Raw genomic sequence first — 16,054 nt, 5'->3', positions numbered from 1 at the left:
GAAAACTAGCAACTTTTCTTGGTGATTATGTAATTCTGTATTCATTGATCATGTTTGTGTATTTAAATAAGCACTTTTTAAAAAGATTATAAAGTGGTTTGGGAATGCTGTAATATCACATTTCACACATTGAACAACATTTTAAAAATACAGGGCTCCAAAGTCATTTGCTTATTGTGGCTACTAAAGTTTATAAAAGCACACTAACATGCACCGTGAGGCTTTAAGAGGAAAGCCTTTGTGTTTAATTACTGTACCTTAAAATCTGATGAAATTTCAAAACTACAGTTATGTTAGGTAAATCCATTAATCAGTTTCCACATTTACCTGTCGAACATGTGGTTCTACATCAGTGGAACATGTATATCTGGAGGTAGTAGCAACAGTCCCATGTGTGTCAATACCATTTCCAGTGGTGTCTAGGGTAATTTTTTAAGTAGACTCCACATATGGAACCCAATGTGGGGCTCGAACTCACAACCCTGGGATCAAGACCTGAGCTGATACCAAGAGTTAGATAGATGCTCAACCCACAGAGCCACCCAGGAGCCCCTAGAGTGAGTTTTCTTAAGTGCAGACAGATCTGAGCATGTCACTCCTTGCTCACAACCCTTCACTGTTTCCCGCTGCTTTCTTCAGTGGGTCTGGCTCTCTCTTACTACATAATGCAGTTTCTGCATGTTGCTGCCAAGAATTCTCTACCTCCCAACCCTGTGCCCCCACCCCTTCATCTGACCAACTTTTACTTATTCTTGAAGTCTTAACCTTAACATTACCTTTTCAGGAAGACTGTTAGTTGTATTAACTCATGGTTTAAAATCTAGGGTATTGGGGGCTAATTGTATGGGGATTCATTGTTGAAGGATAATTAGGCACAGATTGTGAAGGACTTTCTAACCTGTGCTTTCAAGGTTTTGAATAGGAAGGTGATATCAGTTCATTGTTTTAAAAGTTTGAAGGATGGATGGATTGAGCCTTAAAAGAATGTTTAACATACCCATCTGATTAATCATCCATGAACTAGGAAACACCACACTAATGCTTTTGATGATCCCATCTTCGCTCTCCCCCAAGCACTGTGAAAAATCGTTTGCTCTGATTGCATTCTTGGAGACCCTGCAAATTCATAATTGAAAAATACCAGCTGCCAGTATTTGGCTTTATGTTGTCATTTACTTGGTTAGTGATGCTAAATATAATATTAGCTGAATATCATATATAAGTAGTGTATATTTAATTTAATGAAATAGGTGAGAGAGCAGGCTTTATGGAGTTCTGGTTTAAAATTCTTCCTCTACCACTTACCAGGTGTATGAATGCGGACAAACTATTTTGCCAACTTACTTAGCAAAATAAACTCCAACCAAAGGGTGCGGAGATTGGGACAAGGAATATAGACACTAAAGCAGTTTGCCAAGCATGACATTTCTTTGAATTTGAGAGTGTCTAAAAATCCATGTGGATCTTGTATTCTCATCCATAATGTACTTCTAAGATAAAAATATTTTTCAGTTGGGGAAGGGGATTAAGTTGGTTGGTGGTTTATTGTCTCAAATTTTCTGTACAATTATTTCTCCAAGAAGACACACTGTATTTATCCTATTATTTGATGCACACCCCCACCCCTGTACAAAAGCTTATGAAGTGACTAAGGGAATTACCAGAAATGTAAATATAAAATCTCATTAGAGCAGAAATTCTGCATTAATCTTCAGCCATTGATCACAGGGTACACCCTAAGAATACTTTATTCTAGATGATTAAAAAAAAAATCGAGCTCAATGTTACAAAATAAACCCATCACTTCCCTCCCCTCACTATCCCTAAAGCCAGATTATCCCAACTTTCCTGGATTCACCATGTTTCTAGTTATTCTCACGGAAACATCAGGAGGCACACTGGCATATCTCTTTTCCTTGTCTTCCCCGAATATTTTAGTTAAATATTTTAGTCTTTCGGGTGCCTGGGTGGCTCAGTCGTTAGGCGTCTGCCTTCGGCTCAGGTCATGATCCCAGGGTCCTGGGATCGAGCCCCACATCAGGCTCCCCGCTTTGCGGGAGGCCTGCCTCTCCCTCTCCCACTCCCTCTGCTTGTGTTCCCTCTCTCGCTGTGTCTCTCTCTGTCAAATAAATAAAATCTTTAAAAAAAAATTTTAGTCTTTCTCCACACAATCCACCTTAAACATATAATTCTTTCTATCACTGCGGTTTTCTTTTCCAACTATTTCTTGCAGTCAATAGCTCAGTTGTTTATTATTTCTTGCCTGGACTATCACTGAGGTCATGAACAAGTTTTCTACATGCACTCTCTTTCCCTTTTCACTTAGCCTGTATACCATATTCCTTCATTGTCTCTTTATCAACTATGAAATTAAGCATTGATTTTCAAGTCAGGCCTTCCCCCACCATATTATGTTGACCTTCCTTTCCAGCCTTATCTTTCCTACTCTATTATGTGACCCACACTCTACAAAATGAACTGCCCACTCTTCTCTGAGCATCCACTAACTCTCTTGTTCCAAGCCTCAGCACCAACCAATCCCGCTGCCTCTCACTATGTGTCCAAGTATCTCACACACTTCCTTCCCCATAAATCCTTCCTTGATCATCTCAGCTGAGTTTCTAGAGTCTCTTTCTCCTTTCATTTATTTGTATGGAAAAAATATTCATGCCTAACATGATCAAATGATAAATTAGCCCTGGGGATTTAACAATGGCTAAGACAGAAATGCACCCCCCCGCCTGCTGCCAATGCAGAGGTTATAATCTAACAAAAAAGAAGACTTGACAGCTAATTTCACTTGTCATGTTTTAAAAAAATTCTGTGCATGTTTAAAAGGGTAAAACTTAGGCTGGGAATCAAATATGGCTTCTCTGATGCACAGCATAGGCACAGATCTGGAGAATGAAGAGATCTTAGCTAGGTGAAGTAGCAGGGGGTTAAAGGCATTTGGGGACAAGAAAGAGTGTTTTAGGCATAGGGAACAATATATGCAAAGGCCCTGAAGTGGAAATGAGCATAGCAGATATGAAGAACTGAGAGAAAGCCAGTATGGGCAGTCAGACGGGATGTAACATGAATAATAGGACAGGGGAAATTGAGATATTAGCAAAACTTGTATTGATGACCTGTAGGATCTAAAATGGGTTGGAACTGAATAAAGTAAGGAGTGAGGATAGAGAAAAACAGGGAAAGAGTAGAAGAAACAATGCTTAGAGACTCTAATGAGTTTGAGGAAAAAGGATGATAATGGAAGTTCAAGGGGGAAAACTTTTTGTTGGTGAGTCCCATATCTCATTTCTCATTAAACCTTGTAATACATACTCACTTCCTATGTTTTGTCATATTTTATAGTTATCTACATAATTGTCCTATTGTTAATACTAAATTATGTCACCTGGGTACTAGTTAATAATTATATTATTATTAATAATGTGAGCCAATATTTACAAGTAAAGAAGTCTTTGTGGCTGTATTTATTTATTCTTTGATCATTAAATGGGTTTTTTTTCTCTATCTCATTTCTGAATTCATCTTATATGTCATTTGTCAAATACTGATTGCCACAGTTTAGCAAGCATAAAGAAAGGCACCTAAGAATTATTACATGCTACAAAATAATTTTTTTAATTAACAAATGAGGCCATTTTCTGGAGTCTCCTCTCTCAAAACATAGGAAGTGTTAGTATGTCTAGGCCCATCCACAGGATGGGACAGCACAGAAAATTAAGATTCAGTAGATCAAACTTCCAGCTTCTTAATACTCTTGCTGCTTAACCTAGTTACTGAAATTTTCTTCATTTTTCCATTCTAGTGGGATTGCTTCACACTTGGGAGAATGAATGCACATGCACTAAGCCATTTTCAGAAATGAGTCACTAAGACTATTACAACCTAAACAAATGAGCCACTTTTTGCCTAAAGTGTCTCTTTTTAATGCGCCTTTGTATTTCTCCTACATTGGCTTCATTGAGCCTGATGTGTATTTTCTTTGTATGTTTATATTACACAGATACAGGCAGGATGTCCCTGTTTCTTCAGTTAGATGTTAGATAAATTCACCATACATTCATTTTCAACCTCATTTTTTAAAAAAAGTTTTAATTACACAAAGAAGTCATCCACACATGATATTAGGGACACAAAGTTTTTGGAAAATGATATTAAAAACATACCCCTTCTAAAATGTTGGCGATCATCGTCTTCCTCTTTTTGTTCTCCTAGGTTCTTCCTAAGGATGGTTAGTCCAACGAAGCTGTGGTATATGCACTGAAAGAATGCAATGCTCATCCCACTGGCACAGCCAAAAGCTATGGGTGTTAGGTTTCATGGGAGAAACCATCAAGGACAGTGCCATGAAACATAAGGATCCCTGGGTCACCACAATATTATAACTCAGTGACAATGGCTTTGCAAGCACTCTAAAGTTCTGTCTGAGGTCTTGTAGACGACCTGGAGTAGGTCGGACGTAGGTATGCTTTGTAGATATCTTCAGTCGTTATCATCTTTTTAGGAATTCAACCATTATTTTTTATATCTTGAGGAATTAAATAATTTTGTATGTGGTGTGAATCTGAGCATGGCAGATGGTAAAAGAAATAGTTACATGTTTTTCAAGAAATAGAATTTTATTATGTTTTGAAATTCCTCTAGATGCTTTCTTACAAAGCTCCCAATGACTTAGTTACAGTTACAAAGTCAACTGTCTCAGATGTCGTGTCTGAGCTCTTGCTAATCTTTTAATGAATTCTTTTGCTATTTTACAATCTTGTGATTCATGTCTGTCCTTAAGTGTCCATTTGTCTTTGTGTCTCTGTTTGTCATATTTACTTCAGCTACTTTACATAAACTAGAACTAGAACTCCCTGCATTCTATAGAATAAAAAGCAATCACTTTTTCATCTTCCCACCCCTGATTGAAAGAAATCCTAATTCACAGAGCGGTGGCTAAAGCTCTGCCTTGCTGATCTTCCTAGCCATAGGAGCTGTCCAACTCCCATGTGACCTGCCCCTTTTAGAGGGAACCTACCATGCATGAGTTAGGGTCTAGTTCTTAGCTGTACAAGTTAAGAAACTTGGCTGACCCACTAACTAAATCTTACTTATTAACCAAAATGCTATGGTCTATGCATTTATAATAATGTGAATTTATCTTGTTATTTTGAATAAATAATATATCAAAAAGACTTCATATTAATATATCAAATATAGCATATAGATTTATAACAGAGATTTCTAAGCCCTCAATGAGTATAGTATATAGAAAAAGCAGTGGATTAGAAATAAGGAGGCCCAACATTCTTATCTCAGAATGCTGCTGATATTATCAATGTGCATTTGGGGATAATTGTTTAATTTCCTGGGCCCTGGCAAGAAAGGGGACAGAAGTAGAAGGCATGTCCATTCTTTTAAGGAGTATGATCCAGAATTTGCATGTATCTCTTCTGCTCATGTACCTTTGGTCAGAGCTTAGTCAGTTGGTCACATGTAGCTGGAAAGGAGGCTGGAATATGTGGTCTGTACCCATAACCTGTAGGATTGTATTACTAAAGGAATTGGATTCTTGAAGGACAACTAACAGTTGTTGCCATTGTCCCCTTTTATCTGGAAAGCAAATGCTCTCAGCACTGTCCTTCCTCTCTCACCTCCATGTGCATTTATGCTTAGCCTGGAATTGGGTCAGACGGTCACCTTTAGATTCAAGGAAGCTAGGGAAGCAGGAAGCAGGATTGAAAAAACATGATTAGCTTTGATCAAAGGATCCCAGACTTTCTTGGTACACAGCTCCCTTGGGGTCTCAGTAATTTTCTCATGGTGCCAAAAGAAATACATAAAAGCTCTATTTACAACTTAGTGGTCATTTGAATAGATTATACACATAAATTGAAAGAAAGTAATACTTTTTCTGTGTTTAAATAACCACGAGGTACAATGGGATAGATACACCCATCGGGCACTCTGCAACTTCGCGACATTGGAATCAGATTGGATGGTACGATTTGTTGTTCTCCATGCTTTACATGCCATACCTGTTTGTTTGTTTGTTTTTTAATCACAGCAACCACTGAAAATCCAGCTCTGCAATGGTATGGCCCAGTCTGAAGGAATGTAGTGATTTAATACCCTAAGCTAGTAGTTTGTACACTATCCAACAGATGTTGAGTCGCACTGCTTCTCTTGAAAATTAAACTATGCCATGGCCCCCCAGTGAATTTACTTTGGCACCCTTGGAGACGGGGCACACGGTTTGGAAATCATGGACTGAGAGGAATCGAATCATGTTCCATTGTCTGCGACTGGACATATTGCTCCCCCGACAAGAATCAGGTTTCTTTTAAAGAGGAGGAAGGGAGAATGGAAATTGTGTAGGAAACTAACAATTTTTGTCTCAGTCTGTCCCAAACAAACTATGTACTCTTAGAACAGCGGTTATGTCTGTTCTTACAACTATCTTATGTAGAACAGTTTTTGGTACTTAGAGGTAATTCCGTACATATTTATTAAATGGAGAAATGAAGATATATGATTATGGGTGTTAACCACAGAATGCCAAATTATAGGAGATTTGTTACCTATACAGTAAGCTTCCGTGTGAATTCAAGGGCCTGGACTAAGCCTTCCTCACCTCTTACTGTCCAGGGTCCAGCAATTATTTGGCACATTCTAGATGACAAAAAAGTGTTGGTGGGATGAATGATTGGATGTCTCAGTGAGAGCTAGTTCTGCCTCCAAACACCATTACAAAGGAGTTTCATTACACAGATAATGAAAATGCTTATTAGTGAACTCTCAGTGTAAATGTCCATGCTGACTGTCAAGAGAGAAAAATAACCACTCTGTCTTATCACTGTGGATCTAAGGCTTTCCTTTGTTACCACAGTCACCACTAGAAAAACTGACAAAAAGAGAAAAGCAGAACTTTTTTGAGCTATGAGAAGGACTTTTTCCATAATGGTTTACATGGTCAGCAGCTAAACTATCTCACAATTCAGGATCATTCCATAAAGCCTGGAATGTGACTTTTTAAAAAGGAGCCACCAGATTTTCTAAGTATGATAGATATTTGAGCAAAATTTGTCTTTCTCCTTTTCCTGGTCCCCTCAGCCCAAATTCATTTTTCTGTATTTTTTGCGTTTTTGCAACAAGAGAAGCCATTTAAGCTCTTTGCCCTTGGTTTCCCTGATCGTAAAGTGTACAGCTCGGTGCCACTGTGTGAAAGCATGTGATGTACTAGCATGTTAGAGTTATGTATGGATCTAAAAATTTCATATGGTTGGGCGCCTGGGTGGCTCAGTTGGTTAAGCATCTGCCTTTGGCTCAGGTCATGATCCCAGGGTTGTGGGAGCGAGTCCCGCATCGGGCTCCTTGCTCCGTGGGGGGTCTGTTTCTCTCTCTGCCCGCTGCTCCCCCTGCTTGGGCTCTCTTTCTCTATCAAATACATAAATAAAATCTTTTTTAAAAATTAAAAAAATGATAAAAAATTTTCTGGTTATTTTATTTTTCTAGTAGTTTATTTAGAAAGTTATTTATATATCTGTCTCTATCACTAATTCCAAAAGTATTTTCAAGGCAGAGTCTATGTTCTTTTCATTTGGAATCCGCAGAGCATTGCACAAGACCTGGTACAAAATAGGTATCCAATATATGTTTGTTGAGTTGGTAAACTATTTCTTATCAATATTTTTCCAAAAGCATGGTGTTTTGTTCATATTAAATTCTCAATGTGTGTATTTTTTTATTTGTGAGAGCCAAAAATCATCTTTACTTTAGTTCCTTCAGTATTCCTGAAAACTAAGGAAAATCAGGAATTATTCTCCCTGTCTTGTAAATGGGAAAATATAATTATCTTTAATGATAGATACCAAATTTTGAACTTGTACTATTAAATAAATAAACTAGTTAATATATTTCAAAACATTCTTTGTTTTACTGGAGAATATTATATGTATGTGTATGTATGCGTTAATATGTTTTTCTACCAATGTGATTAAAGCTTTCACTGAGCATTTACTAGATGCAGGTCAATGTCCAGATGCCAGACTGATGTTGCAGTCAGTTTTATGTTCCTAAATTTTATTTTTAAATGCATTTTTATTTATTTGTTTTTCCAAGCACAAAAGCAATATGCTCATTGCATGTATTTTATATAAATATAAATATAAACATATATATTGCATATATCCTATAATTTTTTATGGATCTGCTTACATGTGATAATATTTTGGGTGCGACCTTTTAAGTGAAATTAAATCATACGACTCACACTATTTTGCAATTTCTTTTTTTCCCCCACTTTATAGTGTATCTAAACTTTTAAGTGTAAAAGATCTTTCAACTGATAAATATAAATTCTCCAGGTCTGTTTAATTGCTAGATCTTACTTTTAGATGTTCACAGTACCCTATACTCCTACTTTAAATTACTTATCACACTTTTAATTTCAGTTAGTACTTGTAAAATTATAGCTCTTATTCCTGTTTCCCTAAATAAATTATAAATTCCATGAATAGCACACACTACCTGAAACTTATGCATGTAACAGCAGTAGATGCTGTGAGTGAATGAGTGAATGAATGGGGGGCCTCCGTCCCAAGACTTTCTTTACAAAGCCTGTGTTCTTGCCATGTTTTCATACTGCCTCTCCTTAGGAATTCCTTTATTTGCTTTATATGCTAAGGTATTCTTATTATTTATGATTATATTATTTTTAATTTTTTTGTTTTAGAATTTATTTATTTGAGAGAGAGAGTCAGCCAGAGAGCACAAGCAGGCTGAAGGGCAGAGGGAGAAGCCTGTTCCCCGCTGAGCAGGGAGCCCGATGTGGAATTCGATCCTGGGACTCTGGGAACATGACCTGAGCCGAAGGCAGACGCTTAACTGACTGAGCCACCCAGGTGCCCAATTATTTTTAGTTTTATGTAGTATAGTTTAGGTGAATGTGAAATCAGAGAAATGAGCATTTTAGATATTTGGAAGTATAATCATAATAATTACATAATGATAAAAATAATCAACATTTTAAATCTTTTATATTATTGGAGCTTACTAGTTTTCAAAATTAAAAAGACAGTGAAATACATTCCTAAAGTGACTTTATTTCACTTTTCTGACATATTTTTCTGTCCACTCTCTTTCTTCTTTCAAGAAGAAAAAGTTTCTACACTAAAATATTAAATGAAATGATAAATGGCAGAGATAGTTAGTTAACCCTAGTGGTTGTTCCCATGGTGGTAGGGTCTTAGATTTGTGACCCTTCACAATGGATAGTCTATTTCCAGCTTGTAACCAGGCATGGCCAATAGCATGCAAAGAGGAGTGTCTTGTGGCAGTTTTCATGATCGTTTCTCAGGAGACAGCTTGTTTTCTGCTCCTGTGGAATGCAATGCCGACATCTTGGACTGTGAGCTTGAAGCCTGGTAGGACAAAACTTGGAGATCAACAGGTCCTGGGTTCCTGGCAGCATGAGTTACCCTGTCAGTCAAGAACTGCTTCCTGGATGTTTCTATGAGACAAAAATAAGATTTCATCTTTATTAAGCTATTGTTTCTGTCATTTGATAGCACACCTAATTTTAGCCAATACAGACAATGAATCTGAAATTTTGAAGAAAGTCCCTGTAAGCTTACTTGCCACAAATAACTGGCTCCTACCAATAGCATTTTACCAAAGAAACTATATGTGGCATTACTCCCTATTTATAGATAAAAAGGGTCAGTGTAGTTTCAATTCAGATTCTAGGTCAGTGCTTTCCACGGGACTGCATTTACATGCCAATTGACAAGTGGTAAGATGGAATAATCATAGCCTGCTTTTCTATACAGTTTAGTATTTGTTTTAAGATATTAATCTCATCAGTTTCTCACAACCACTCCTAAAGTAGGTTCATAAATGACAAAGCTGAGGCTAAGATAGTGTCATCTGTACATGGTAATAAAACTAGACAGTTGACTAGTTCCCTGGGTTCTCATTCTTTATGCTTTTTATCATATTGTTCGCCTTTTTAAGCCTCATCATAAAGTATATTATCTTACATTTTATTAATCAAATTTGAGAAATTGTTTTTCCCATCTTCATTGTAGACACATGTTCATCTGTACAAGTGAGAGAAGAGCATGAGCACCGAAGAAGACTTTATTGTTCATAAATAAGGTAATGTTTCTCTCTCCCTCTGGGAAGGAGTAGACAAAGAATATATCCAACTTAAAACACGCTGGGTTCAAAGAAACAATAGTACTAATTGTTACCTATACTCTTGACCTAGCTACTGGATAATAATGTATTATTTCCAATCCTCAGAAAATCAAGCCCTCTATTCATTGACTGAAACAGTATAAACCTAATTGAAAAATTCACATGGCGAAAAAAAGCCCAACTGCTGATTGAGTGTTCTAATTTAATTAAAAATTAATTGAATTAATCCATTTCAAAAACTAATTTTGAAAATTTCAAGCTGAAAATTTTAGTATGCAATTTGCATTTGTGGTCATGCCCCGGTGCTCAAATCTCAGTATTATTCAGTTTCCCGACGGACCCAAATATGGACAGCCTTAGTAAATAATATTCTCCTCTACTGCCTTTGTGATTGTTTTGGTTACTGCTCCATATTGCTTTTGCTGCAGCCTTTATTAGAAGGACAATCTATATAGAGAGATATTCTGACCTTGACCTTTTTCTCCAACTCACTTTAAAAAGAAACCATTTTGGGGAGTCTCTGATAGTTTCTCTTTTAATTTGTCTGCTTTTCTTACTGTGTATTTTGTTCCCTTTTGCTTGTGTGGAATAGGGACGGAATATTGATGACTGAAAGTCTGGATTTTTTCCAGGCATTTATTTTGGGACAAGCTCTCAGTCTGTTGGCACGAGTACCTACCCACTGCTCTGTCCTACCCTCTCCCCATAGTATGACAGACTCTTTTTCCCCCATACAGTGGGAAGAGTGGGATTTCTTTTAAGAACCTCTGTAAATTTAAGTATTTACGAGAGGATTTCTGGGAAAACATTAGATAAGGCCCAGGGAACTCATTAAGGATAATAAAACTAGTTGCTCTGACTCTTTTTTAAAGGAAATATTCTTAAACCACTTCCGTGCAGTTCCATCGTTAAAGTTGTCTCTAACTTGACCTTCCCTGAATAGCTAATTCTCATGCAACTTCCTTTCCCCTTCTACAGCATGAAGTATTTTACTTAGATGATCTTTCCCGGTACAGACATTTGCATTTTAAGGAATCCGGAGATGTTGACTCACTGTAGTCCCCTGCTTTTTTTACACATCCCACTATTCACTTGAAAGTCCAAATTTTGGGTGTTTTTGCTTTCATATTTCCATGCTATGAGAACCTGAGTATGGTGAAGCTTTAAAATGAAAGTTAGAAGCCCTGATTGTTACTGGATAACTTTGACCAATGACTTTTACATTTCTTATTAGTAAGATGTATATATGATTACTAGGAATCAACTATCTATGCATTTGTTTGGGTTTGCCTAACTAAAGTCAGAGAAGCAGTAATTAATTACTAGTAATTAACGCATAAAAGGACTACAAAGGAAGGGTTTCTCATCATTTAATTGGCTTGGATTAAAGAAAAAGAACAGTTTTTTTCAAACCTTATCACATGATTAATTTTAAAAGACTAGCAACCTTCCTACTGAGGAGTGTAAGATATTTTTTCAAAATGTACTTCCATAATCATAGTGATTTTCCAACACTCCCAAGAAAGTAGGTAAAATAACATCATAGTTATATTTATTTATTTTTTTGTCAAAAACAAAAGTAAAGTACCCTTTTTTATGGCTCCTTGATTCTTTCACTCCCTTGCAGAACAAATTTCAGTTCCACATTAGACATAAAAATTCCTTCATTTCATATCTCAACAGTGTCTACCTTCTCTGAACTGTTATACATTTCTTTTCTTTTTTTTTGAACTGTTATGTATTTCTTATATACCTTTGACATTCACTCTAATCCTTCCTTACATACATTGTTACTGTTCTCTAGAATGTTTTGAAATGCCTACCATCTTCTAAACTGTATTTAAGTTTGCTAGAAAAAAAGGATTGCATAGTCCACTTACTCCCAAAGTTCTATCTATTATCACAGAATAAATCTTAACAAATAAATCATGACAACTTGCTCCTTAGTTCCTTGGCAGTGGAATGTATAAAAATAATTGCTGGGGCAATTAATATTAGTCTACATGAATAAATAAGAAACAATTATGATCAGTTTCTCGAAATCGTATTATTTCTTTCAAACATAAACCAGTGTAACCCACTGTAGTAGTAAAGCATCTTTTAGTTATGGGGAGGGAGGAAATAACTAAAGTTTTGCAAGCATAATATTTTACATTTTACAGCATTTTATATTTTTCAAAACTGTTTTCATGTGCCTTGTAGACACAAAACATATTTTAATATAACAGCATGCCATTTAAAATTAATGTTAGATTTTACTTGAAATACTTTGAGAGATGGTATAGAATGATGGAAGTATTAGAATCAACGTGCTAGGGTCTGAATCCTGGCCCCACTACTTATAAGCTGTGAACTTTGTCAAGTTACTTAACCTCTCTATATCTCATTTTCCTCATCTGTAAAATAGACATGATTGTAACAATTGGTTGTAATAATTAAATAAATGGATACATATAAGGCACTTAGAATCATGCCTAGAACTTAATTAGCAGTGAACAAATAAATGTCTGTTTTTATTACTATTTGGAAAAAAATTTCAATGTTTTATGATTTCTAGCTGAATTCAGATTACCACAAAATTTGTATAAAAAATGGACCAACTGTAGTTGATAATTTCTCTAACTACAGTGTGAAAAACAGAGATATAACCACAGTGTCTTAAATTTTTCTATAAACTATCCCTTACCAAGTACATAGGATAATTTTTTTATTATATACTTAAAAATTACTTGATTATAGTCCATTAACTGCATAATTAACTTTCTACTGCTGGATAAATATTTATTGGAACATGTTCATATTTGGTCTCTTTAAATTTGTTTTGCTTTCTTCAATTGTCCTGGGCAAGCTTTCTATTTTTTTTGTCATTTGAAACATGCATAAAAGTAAATATATATATATATATATATATATACCATCAAAAATATTTTAGAAGAGTTTGAAAGCTCTCCAATGTCACTCCATTCCTTCCATAAACACCCTTATAATCCTATTCTCCAGAGGTTTGCTACATATCCTCCTTGGTTTTTTATATACTATAGAAGCATAGTCCATAAATATGCATAATACTAGTTTTTTCCCATAAAATTGGGATTATGCCACTCAAAATGGTATTTATGGCCTATTATGTTTTTTCTTAATATATTATATATATTTTACAAGATTAATTCATAAGTTTTATCCTCATTCATTCCTTTTCATTTTTTGTGAAAATTCAGATGCATGTAAAAACATGTCCCAACTATATATGTATATAAATATATACATACTGCACATCCCTACATCTACTACTTTGGTTTAGAAAAAGAACATTGCCAATACATTGGAAATCTTGTCTGTCAGTTCTTCTTTTTTGAATGGCTGCCATGATTTTATGTCTATACCTTTATTTTTTCATTTATCAGTAGATATTTTTTTCCTAAATTTTTGCTGTTATTAATAATACTATAATGACCGTCCTCTATTTTATTTTTACATTATCATGTAACCGTTGTCTATAGGATGGATTCCTGGAAGTGGGATTACTAGGTAATAAGATATGTACTTTTCAGATTTTAATAGGAAAACTACATTATCCTCCAAAAGTTTATACAAACTTATACTTCCACCAACAATATAAAAGAGAGCTCATTTCTCCACACCCCACACCTGTCCAGCAGTTGCTGATATCAATCTTTTGCATTTTAAAAATTTAATTTTGTTATGTTATGTTAATTACCATACATTACATCATTAGTTTTTGATGTAGTGTTCCATGATTCATTGTTTGTGTATAACACCCAGTGCTCCATGCAGTACGTGCCCGCTTTAATACCCATCACCAGGCTAACCCATCCTCCCACCCCCTCCCCTCTAGAACCCTCAGTTTGTTTTTCAGAGTCCATTGTCTCTCATGGTTTGTCTCCCCCTCCGAATTACTCCCCTTCATTCTTCCCCTACTGCTATCTTCTTCTTCTTCTTTTTTTCTTAACATATATTGCATTATTTGTTTCAGAGGTACAGATCTGTGATTCAATAGTCTTGCACAATTCACAGCACTCACCATAGCACATACCCTCCCCAATGTCTATCACCCAGCCACCCCATCCCTTTCACCACCCTACCACTCCAGCAACCCTCAGTTTGTTTCCTGAGATTAAGAATTCCTCATATCAGTGAGGTCATATGATACATGTCTTTCTCTGATTGACTTATTTCACTCAGCATAATACCCTCCAGTTCCATCCACGTCGTTGCAAATGGAAAAAATCTCATTCCTTTTGATGGCTGCATAATATTCCATTGTGTATATATACCACTTCTTCTTTATCCATTCATCTGTCGATGGACATCTTGGCTCTTTTCACAGTTTGGCTATTGTGGACATTGCTGCTATAAACATTGGGGTGCATGTACCCCTTTGGATCCCTACATTTGTATCTTTGGGGTAAATACCCAGTAGTGTAATTGCTGGATCACATGGTAGCTCTATTTTCAACTGTTTGAGGAACCTCCATACTGTTTTCCAGAGGGGTTGCACCAGCTTGCATTCCCACCAACAGTGTAGGAGGGTTCCCCTTTCTCCGCATCCCCGCCAACATCTGTCGTTTCCTGACTTGTTAATTTTAGCCATTCTGACTGGTGTGAGGTGGTATCTCATTGAGGTTTTGATTTGGATTTCCCTGATGCCGAGTGATGTTGAGCACTTGTTCATGTGTCTGTTGGCCATTTGGATGTCTTCTTTGGAAAAATATCTGTTCATGTCTGATGCCCATTTCTTGATTGGATTATTTGTTCTTTGGGTGTTGAGTTTGATTAGTTCTTTATAGATTTGGGATACTAGCCCTTTATCTGACATGTCATTTGCAAATATTTTCTCCCACTCTGTCGGTTGTCTTTTGGTTTTGTTGACTGTTTCTTTTGCTGTGCAAAAGCTTTTTATCTTGATGAAGTCCCAATAGTTCATTTTTGCCCTTGCTTCCCTTGCCTTTGGCAATGTTTCTAGGAAGAAGTTGCTGTGGCTGAGGTCGAAGAGGTTGCTGCCTGTGTTCTCCTTTAGGATTTTGGTGGACTCCTGTCTCACATTTAGGTGTTTCAACCATTTTGAGTCTATTTTTGTGTGTGGTGTAAGGAAATGGTCCAGTTTCATTCTTCTGCATGTGGCTATCCAATTTTCCCAACACCATTTGTTGAAGAGACTGTCTTTTTGCCATTGGATATTCTTTCCTGCTTTGTCGAAGATAAGTTGACCATAGAGTTGAGGGTCCATTTCTGGGCTCTCGATTCTGTTCCATTGATCTATGTGTCTGTTTTTGTGCCAGTACCATACTGTCTTGATGATGACAGCTTTGTAATAGAGCTGGAAGTCCGGAATTGTGATGCCGCCAGCTTTGCTTTTCTTTTTCAAGATTCCTCTGGCTATTCGGGGTCTCTTCTGGTTCCATACAAATTTTAGGATTATTTGTTCCATTTCCTTGAAAAAAGTGGATGGTATTTTGATGGGGATTGCATTGAATGTGTAGATTGCTCTAGGTAGCATTGACATCTTCACAATGTTTGTTCTTCCAATCCATGAGCATGGAACGTTTTTCCATTTCTTTGTGTCTTCTTCAATTTCTTTCATGAGTATTTTATAGTTTTCTGAGTACAGATCCTTTGCCTATTTGGTTAGATTTATTCCTAGGTATCTTATTGTTTTGGGTGCAATTGTAAATGGGATTGACTCCTTAATTTGTCTCTCTCATGTCTTGTTGTTGGTGTATAGGAATGCCACTGATTTCTGTGCATTGATTTTATATCCTGCCACTTTACTGAATTCCTGAATGAGTCCTAGCAGTTTTGGGGTGGAGTCTTTTGGGTTTTCCACATACAGTATCATATCATC

At 36.3% G+C, this 16,054-nt stretch overlaps 1 long non-coding RNA gene across 3 annotated transcripts in view; it reads left to right on the top strand.

Annotated features, from left to right (window-relative positions):
- The window catches only part of LOC141373406 (uncharacterized), a 118,105-nt gene that overhangs the window by 61,274 nt on the left and 40,777 nt on the right, over positions 1-16,054 (top strand). For 2 of the 3 annotated variants that reach the window (XR_012379342.1, XR_012379340.1), the window contains 2 exons: positions 4,225-4,472; positions 10,080-10,149. This is a non-coding gene — a long non-coding RNA (uncharacterized lncRNA). The remainder of the gene's footprint in view (positions 1-4,224; positions 4,473-10,079; positions 10,150-16,054) is intronic. The other variant, XR_012379341.1, reaches the window with a different exon arrangement.

This window comes from Callorhinus ursinus, unplaced genomic scaffold, assembly GCF_003265705.2.
Source record: "Callorhinus ursinus isolate GAN/ISIS: 27379988/994484 unplaced genomic scaffold, GSC_fseal_2.0 scaffold9, whole genome shotgun sequence".
Taxonomy (NCBI): domain Eukaryota; kingdom Metazoa; phylum Chordata; class Mammalia; order Carnivora; family Otariidae; genus Callorhinus; species Callorhinus ursinus.
This window is presented reverse-complemented; position numbering and strand designations above follow the sequence as displayed.